This window comes from Ipomoea nil, unplaced genomic scaffold (genome assembly GCF_001879475.1).
Source record: "Ipomoea nil cultivar Tokyo-kokei standard unplaced genomic scaffold, Asagao_1.1 scaffold1549, whole genome shotgun sequence".
NCBI classification, from domain to species: domain Eukaryota; kingdom Viridiplantae; phylum Streptophyta; class Magnoliopsida; order Solanales; family Convolvulaceae; genus Ipomoea; species Ipomoea nil.
Window position 1 is genome coordinate 1 of NW_017617977.1, and position 9,529 is coordinate 9,529.

Below are 9,529 nucleotides of genomic sequence, written 5' to 3' on the forward strand. Positions count from 1 at the left end.
GTGATTCACCGTCTTCGACGACCGTGATCACTCGTTAACCCAAGTATGTTGCTTCTGATTTTACTTTCACACGCTGATTCCGATCCTGGGGGTTATTGTTCCTAACGATTAAAGTACGGTGTAGTGTAGTTACGTTAGACCAGGATGAGTGGGATGTTTAAATGGGATTGGTGAACTGAAGACCGTGAGGTACGGTTTAGAAGACACTTATCTATTGTTCCGTTTCAGAAAGATGCAAAGTGCATTATATATGGTGGGTGTCGAATCCAACAAATAATAATTTACTTACTCTAATAATTTGCAATAGTGATGAGTAAGGTCGTATCCACAGAGATTGGTTCGATTTAATTTTATTCCAAAATTTAAATAAAGAATGGAATGATAATTCGAGTTCAAAAAGCATTAATAAAATGACAAAGAATATTAAGTAAAAATGAATCACAGGAAAACTAGTATCCAACCCAAGACATAATGTCAGAATTGATACAAAGAAGTGATCATTGAAATAAAGTGTAAAGGCTAATGTGTCATCTAGCACCATGAACCATAATCGATTATTCATCCCAAACTTTCACATCATATATATTGTTGGTCCCGGTAGGTCGAAAGGAGAGTCTAGAAGGGGTGGGGGGGGGGGGGGTGAATAGACTCAACTCGATTTTCACAGAAATAACTCCTTTCAGGGTTATTACGCAGCGGATATGCTAGACGAGTTTTATATTGCTTTGCACTGTTTGTTGCTTTATGAAACTTTCGGTTGAGATTGTATAATATGCAATGCACGAAAGTAAAGCAAGGAAAAAATAAAGAGAGAGAGATGAGAGATTTTTATAGTGGTTCGGCCAACTGTGCCTACTCCTCTTCTTTCACAACTTGTGAAAGGTTGCACTATCACTCCTAGTACAAATAACACCAAGCTAGCTTCCTTGATCACTAAGCCGGACAGCTACTTGAAGGTTTTTCAACTCCTAGAGTTTACTCCGCCTCTATCAACGTCTTCTTTAGAGCTGAGGGTTGGAAGAAAAGATCTGCGAGGTCTCCAACGGGTTGAAGTCTTGACTAACTAGTTGAATGATGGATGATCAACGTATATAAGTTGCAAGACTTCTTCAAGGTTGTGAGGATGAAATCTGATAATTCTTATTGTAAACTTCACACCTTGAAACACTAGTTTTCAAAAGCTTAAGAGAGTGAACTTGTATAAGGAGCTTTTGAATATGTATGATCAGTTGAGACAAAAACCAGCAACTTCTATCATGGAGAAGATGGGTATTTATAGGAGAGAAAATATCCATCCGTTGGAGGAGATGATATTTCAAACCTATGAACCAGTGGGTAATAACCGGAGAGCCTGGTGCATTTAATGCTTCATTAAATGCAGTTGTACCATATAGTCGTTGGAGGCAAGAACTTCTGCAAGTTTTGTCTTCTAGCTCTGAAAAGAGGTACAATGACATTTAATGCACCTTGATTAGTGTGCTCTTCATTCTTAGGATAACATATTCCTAGGATGATCCATCAGCTGAGACACAACATTCTTCTTGAGTTGAGAGAGATGGATTGTCTTGGCAGTCTGGTCGTTAGAAATAATGTCTCTGGACGATAGATTACTTTCGGTTTCTGTTCACGGCTGTAAAGGATCATCTATCCATTCGTGGTCTGTCCAAGATGTAGCTTTGCTTCAATCATCCGCTCTTCTTTCGTTCAAAGAAACCTAACTAAAAGATCATAACTCGGTTTCGTGTGTTTAACTACCTTAACACGAATTACACAGTGAGTTATGGTACCTTTCGTCTAGAACGAAGGTAGCAACAGATATGACAAAAAGTTAGGGGTCTACAATCTAAGTTACATTGGTATCATCAAAATCCTAATACATATGTTCCTAACATATATCAAGCCACAAACCAAAAAGAAAAATTCATCTAGAACTTTTAGTAGGTTTCCCTGTCTTCCTGCTGACATGGCGCCAGTTTCCCCCCAAATCGTATATGAAACCACGCTCAACCAAAGACGTAGCATTCAAACGAGGATGACCCAGGCGTGGAAAGTCCATGTTAAGTTGATTTAGTGGGTATGTTTCTAGGCTGAAGGCGACGGAAGGCTGAAGGTGACGGCAGGTTGAAAGTGACGAAGCGCGCTAGCTGGGTTAACATGTATGTTTCTATACTTTTCTGTTATATAATATTTCTATATCTTTGTGTGAATAATATATATATATGTATATGTGTGTGTGTGTGTGGTGTGTGTGTGTGTGCGTGTGTGTGTGTGTGTACTATTGCTGCACATAATATATATATAATGTGTAAATTTTTTCTTTTCTGTGAATTATATATATTGTACTGTTGCTGCCGCATAATATATATGATGCGTACATTTTTTTTTCTTTTCTTTGCATTATATTATATATATATATATATATATATATATATATATATATATATATATATATATTATTCACAGAAAAAGAGAAAATTTATGCACATCACATATATTATGCGCAAAGCTGTGAATAATATAATGTTGATGTACAGTTGCTGTGAATACAAATGTGTATGCTTTTTGATACAATAGGTCCTACTAAGCTTCTTTTGATTTGAAAAAGATAGGGACAAAGTGTTAGAAAAGTGGAAAAGAATACGTGTTTACAGTTCAGCATTCATATATGAAATTAGCTATTAGACCATTAGTTTATTAATTAATTAATACAAAACTGGAATATAATGTTTTCTTCTAATTAAATTTTACTAGTCATTGAATGGGGAAATCTTTTGGCAAGGACTGAAGGTGATGAAATACTTGCTCATGTTCCAATGAAGATGACTGGTAGGCCAAAGAAAAAAAAAAAAAAAAAAAGCTTGAAGAAAATGAAAAAAAAAAACAAGTAAAAAATGATTGAAGAGTTAGAAAGTTGTCTAAAAAGGGAAGAATTATGACATGTCAATTATGCAAGGGAAATGGACATAACAAACCGATTTTGTCCTACATTGTCAACCCAACAAGCCAGAATCTGCTTGTTCTTCTACTGTTAGAGGAAGAGTGATGGTTCTTCTGCCTGTTGGAGGAAGAGGAAGACCATCGACTGCTGTGAGAGGGAGAGTGAGAGGAGGAGGAGAGGAAGTGAAAGAGGACAGACTTGTTTCAGGAAAGCTTTGTTAGAATGTCAGGTAATTTAATTGAACATAATGCGGATTTAAATAACTCATGTAGATGGCTCTTAGCAGTTTATGATTAATTGACAATGCCTTTCTTCTTTTCTGTAGCTTGCGCAGAGTCAAGCTCAATGGGACCATGAAGCCAAATGAAGATTGATGAAGTCACTTTTTTTTTTCTCTTTATTTTTATTTTTGTTTTTGTTTTTGTTAACTAGCTGGTGTTATAGCTACTATATATGTATGATTTTGTTTTTTAACTAGCTAGTAGATTATGAATTGGGAGTTTATTTTGTTTTGTTCTTCGCAATATATATATTTTACAGTTTATATTAGTAACTTCATTTCATTTTTTTTTTCATTTCACTTGGTTTAGTTGTTGACCATCTAAATGGTTTTATGTGGATGAATAAGCAATATATATTCAAAGGGCCCTCGCAAATTATGTTGTGCATCCGTATACACCATGCATGGTGCATACGGATGTAAAAATGACGTCGTTTTGGTTAAAAAAACGCGCGTCCCACTTAAAAAGAAATCAGGTTCGATTCCCGCCAATAGCATTTTTATATATCAATAAATTCATAACTATATATCCATAAATTCATAACTATATATCCACAGTGAATGAATGAAGTAAAAATCCACAATGAATGAACTAAATATCCACAATGAATGAACTAAATATCCACAATGATTGAACTAAATATCCATAATGAATGAACTAAAAATCCATAAATTCATAACTATATATCCAGAAATTCATAACTATATATCCATAAATTCATTACTATATATTCACAGTGAATGAATGAAGTAAATATCTACAATGAATGAACTAAATATCCACAATCATTGAACTAAATATCCGCAATGAATGAACTAAATATCCAGAAATTCATAAACTATATATCCAGAAATTCATAACTATACATCCACAATAATGCTATTGCCGAGAATCGAACCTGAATTTTTTAAGTGGGACGCGCGTTTTTAGTTAAAACGACGTCGTTTTGCATCGTATGCACCATGCATGGTGCATTCGGTTGCACAACATAACTATTGTTCAAAGTGATGATGGATATATTTATGTGGGAAAATACTAAACAAAAAAAAATAGCATTTCTATAAATTAGGAAAACTAGAAAAATACTAAACAAAAAATTAGCCAAAAACATAAATTCTCGAAAAAAACAAAAGAAAATTGAAACATTGGAATTGAAAATTTGAAAAAGTATAAATTATGAAAATAAAGAGAAGAAAATTATAGTTTTTTTAATATAATAATTTTTTTTTAAATATGTAAATGCTTACATGGACAACATAAGGTAAAGAGAAATGCCACATCAGGCCATGTCAGCAGGAAGATATGATAACCTGCTAAAAGTTCTAGGTGATTTTTTTTCTTGATTTGTGGCTTGATATATACGATATGAAAGTTCATGGTGCGGGATGAATAATCAAATATGGTTTATGGTGTTAGATGACACTTTAGCCAAGTGTAAATTATTTATCCTACACCAAATTGGTTATTGTTATTAACAAGCTCGATCTAACAGCATATCTCTCCTTACTTATCGGTAATCAAAACAGGCTCTTCAATTACTTCTCTAGATAATTAACAACCCTAAATAAGCCCTTAGGATTTAATTAACTATCAGCATTAAGAATTAGAAAGACTACCAATTCTAGCCAACAGACTCGCAAGCTCAGTCCATTTAAACCAGACTATACATCTCCATAACATAAGATTGAAAATCTCTTTTATAATCAACTATGTTATTTTACGACTAAGGTTTAGAACACTTAAACAATTACAGATTTAAGAATTCGAAATGGCAATTTACTGAATTGAAAATTGAACAACAGATCCTTTTTGTACAATTAATCAAAGCAGTAATATCAAGATAATAGAAGGCATATAAATAGTGTAGCATAAAAGAAAATCAAATTAGATCTCACAATTCTAAAATAACTAAAACTTCAATTATTATTGAGTTGGAAAATAAACTTAACAACACATCATAATAAAATGTACTGACTGTCCTCTATTGAATAATTTAGGCCTATTTATACTAATTTCAGCACCCTAATCAGCTAAAAATAATCCTAATTTCCCTAACATCCTCAAATTGAATCAATTTCTTCAACCACATAAAACCTAGAAAATAAATAATATTTATTTTCTAAATCCTACGCACCAAAGAAAATAAGCTCCAGTTGATTTCGTCCGTTTGTGGTAGCAGACTAGCAGTTCGAAGCAACCGCAGAAGTCGTTCGCCCATGGAGTCATTCATCGCAGCAAACCCGCGAACGGAGTTCCCATTGCCGATGCTGTCGCTGCGTTCACAGAAGACGCTCGAAGAAGTTTCGCTGGTGTCTACGTACGTAAAAAGCTTATAAGGAAAAAAAAGATAAAGAAAGGACAAATATATTAAAACGGGGCAATTTATGTTGTCCATCTGTGTGCACCATATTGCATACGGATGCAAAAAACGGCATTGTTTTACTTAAATAAAAAAAAATCATTTTCGATTGCCTTTAGTTACGTAAACATATGTTCATAATTTTATAATTTCATATTCTATATTTATAGTTATGAAATTATGGATGTGTAGTTATGCCAATTCTGGATTTGTAGTTATGAAGTTATGGATGTCTAATTATGCATGCAATTCTGAATGTATAGTTATGAAGTTATAATTTCAAATGTATAGTTATGAAGTTATGGATGTGTAGTTATGCAATTTTGAATGTATAGTTATGAACTTATGGATGTGTAGTTATGCATGCAATTTTGAATGTATAGTTATGAAGTTATGGATGTGTAGTTATGCAATTCAGAATTTATAGTTATGAAGTTATGGATGTGTAGTTATGCAATTCTGGATTTATAGTTATGAAGTTATGGATGCGTAGTTATGCAATTCTTTATTGATTTTTTTTTTTAAAGTCGGACGTCAAAACGACGTCGTTTGTACAACCGTGTGCACCATGCATGGTGCACACGGTTGCATCATGCATGTGTAGTTTGGGCTGCTGAAATAAAATTAAAAAAAAAAACAAATAAAACATGTAAGTTGGGCCAAATGCAAAAAAAAAAAAAAAAAAAAAAAAAAAAAAAAAAAAAAAAAATGAATTAACCTACTTTAATTCCACCTTGCCCCAACTCTTATTAATTAACAAATGTATTCCCCATGGCCCAAAAATGACATTTAAGCTTAAATTATTCAAATAACTATTATATTAATACAAAATATAAAATAAATTTTAAAATAAATATAATATTAAATAAATAAAACTAATTTATTATAATAATCTATCTAAATTAAATATATAAATTGTACTTATCAATATATACTTGTGGGTAGCCTGGTTTTTAGCAATTATATCATGGACCACGGTCCACAAAGCTTTGTAGACCATGATCCAAAAACGGCGCCGTTTCTTTAAGTAAAAGAAATGGCAGCCGTTACAGCTTAACGGAGCGCGTATTTTTGGTGTGTTAATTACAAAATGAAACTACAGTGTATCTAAATTGAAACTGTCTCACATATTGTTTTTATATTATCAAGTGAAACTGCAATTGAATTGAAACGAAACTATAGTAGTGTTGAAAAGAAACTACAGTGTATACAAAATGAAACTGAATAATAATTTCACATATTTGAGTGTATATTATCCAACGAACCTGTAGTTATATCAAAACAATACTGTAGTTGTGTTGTAATAAAACTATAGTGTATATAAAATGAAACTATAGGTATTATCCTACCGCCGCCACGTCCAAGCTTCGACGCCGTCGCCGTGTCCAACCTTTGCCGCCATCGCCGCCTCCATCCTCTATCGTCGTCGGTTCAACTGCCCGCCGCCGTGAAGAACTGAGGTTTAGCTTTTAAGGTTAGCTTTTCTATTGTAATGTAATAAGCTGTCAAATTCATCCAAAAGTGATCTGATTGTATCAATGTGTGTGTTTATGCTAAACAATTTTGGATTTAAGCTAGGGTTTGAATTTGTGCAAAATTTCAGTGAAATTTCGCTATTTAATGTTCATATCTTGAGTTCTAAGCACCCTGCAATAATAAAAATTTAGTCATTTTGTATAAGGAACTCAAAAAATAATATCAGTTAGTTATTTCCTTATATAATAAACAAACATTAAAGGTTTCTCTCCATTAACTTTATGTACCTATGGATGTCATCACTAGTAGTTGTAGTTGTAACTAATGGTGGATCTCCATTCTCTATTCGGATCGACCTACTTTCAAATATATGCATGCGCTTCTTAAGGTCACGGTTTTCTTCATCCTTCTCATGGAGTTTAGCCTCTAGCTCTTTGATGTAAATAGATTTTGTGTCATTTAAGTTTTTTCGCTTCACTCCACCCCCATAACCATATACATGACCATGACGTTGTTGTCCAAAATGTTTTTCAAACAATTTCAAGGTTTTGAAAGTGATGGGTTAGACCTAATAATCTTCACAATTTCATTCTATAAAAAGTTTACAAGTAAACAAGATTAATGCCAGAAGTATATCAAGATAAAAAGATTAATGCAGAAAGGCTAAATAATGACACTTAGCTTACATATTTTTCTTCTTCTTTTGTCCCATTTAATTTTTCAATTTTGCTTCTAGTCTTTAAGAAAATTACTCCCAAGTCAGGCGGTTGTGAATCTTTACCTCCCAATAAGTTGAGAAAAACAAATGTCATTCTAGGTAAAAAAGAAAAAAAAATTCATATATAACTAGCAGAACTGTTTTTTTTTTGGTACATTTTCAATATGATTTCTCTATGTGGGTTACTCCCTGTGCGATAGGCATTCCCATATCTGATGTTGACCTATTCTTAGTGTTTTGCTAACTGATTTTCTGCATAACTTTCAAATGTAAGTGATTATTTAAATAAAAAATATTTTTTTATAATATATAAAACCGTCATTACCATATCAGATCAACATACTTGAAACTTTTCTGTCATAAATTTGTTAGTGACAAACCACTTCCAATCTTCAACATCTACTCCAGGTGGAACACTTTTTAAACCCTCGGTCTTACTTGATGCAAGGTCTCAGAAATTTTATATTCAAAAGTGACCTCCAATTTGTCCACAAAGTATAGATATGCTCTAGGGTATCATCACGATATAACTCAATATTTGGATTATCAAAATATTTGAAATCTTTTAAATTTCAGTGTAATGTGAAATTCAGCATTCTTTGACTAACTATATGATTGAAGAGGGAAATTCACTTATCTATTATTGATTGCAAGGTTTTCATTACTAAAGAACCTTCTTTTATCATCGTAGCTGCAAATTAAGCTTTTATTTGAATCTCTTGCTTCTATCTCGGGTCTCTCAAGTTGCATGTAGACATGCGTATTTAGTCTTTCATTTCAGATGTAGTTTGATTTGCTGGTCTTTTGGTTCTGATCATTGCGGCCCTAAGTCACATCTCTATTGTGTCTAAGGTCGATAGCTCAGCTAGTTATGTTGATGTAGGTGGTGAAAATCCGACTACAACAGCAGAGAGGTTTAAGCCCTGAGCTCCTGAAGTACAAGGGCCTATACAGTATACACTGTGCCCGAATGATTGTTCGTGAAAACGGGATTCGTGGTCTGTGGGCAGGGGCTGCCCCAACAGTTATGCGAAATGGGACGAACCAGGCGGCAATGTTCACAGCCAAGAATGCATTTGATAATGGGAATGTCCTTCAGCCATGGCAGTCTATGATTTCGGGTTTCCTTGCAGGGACAGCTGGTCCTATATGCACTGGACCTTTCGACGTTGTGAAAACGAGGCTGATGGCTCAAAGCCGATCAGGGGGTGATTTGAAGTACAGAGGACTGTTTCATGCCATCTCAACTATATACACCGTACCGAAGAAGGTATACGTGCTTTGTGGAAGGGGTTACTTCCCCGGCTTATGAGGATCCTGCCTGGACAGGCCATTGTGTGGGCTGTTTCTGACCAAGTGATTGGTTTGTATGAGAGAAGACATATTACAAAACGCTGCGCTATAGCGTATAGGTAGCTCGACAATTACTCCACATTTCTCCTCTTTTTCTTGTGGATTGTAGTTCCATTCTTTGGCAAAAGCGTGCTAGCTGTTTTGGCCACTTTAGATTCCCTTAAATTAGTGGTAATGTCGAGTGAGGACAGTTCTCTTGTCCCTGGCAAAATGGTATTTGAACACAATAAGATTAGAATAAAATATTCTAACAATATGAACTCCTTATCTTACAAGCACATGTTGATATTTGATAGTGATAATTTTTTCCCTACATGTTTTATGTGTTGTGAAATGTGTGTCGTAGGTTATCATGTGTAACTATTGAACAAAATATTAATATTTATTATATTTCTATAAAATAC

General features: G+C 33.8%; 1 pseudogene; it reads left to right on the forward strand.

The window, feature by feature from the left end:
* Positions 1-3,032: 3,032 nt before the first annotated feature.
* On the forward strand, positions 3,033-9,313 carry LOC109189508 (annotated as a pseudogene).
* The last annotated feature ends 216 nt before the right edge of the window (positions 9,314-9,529 follow it).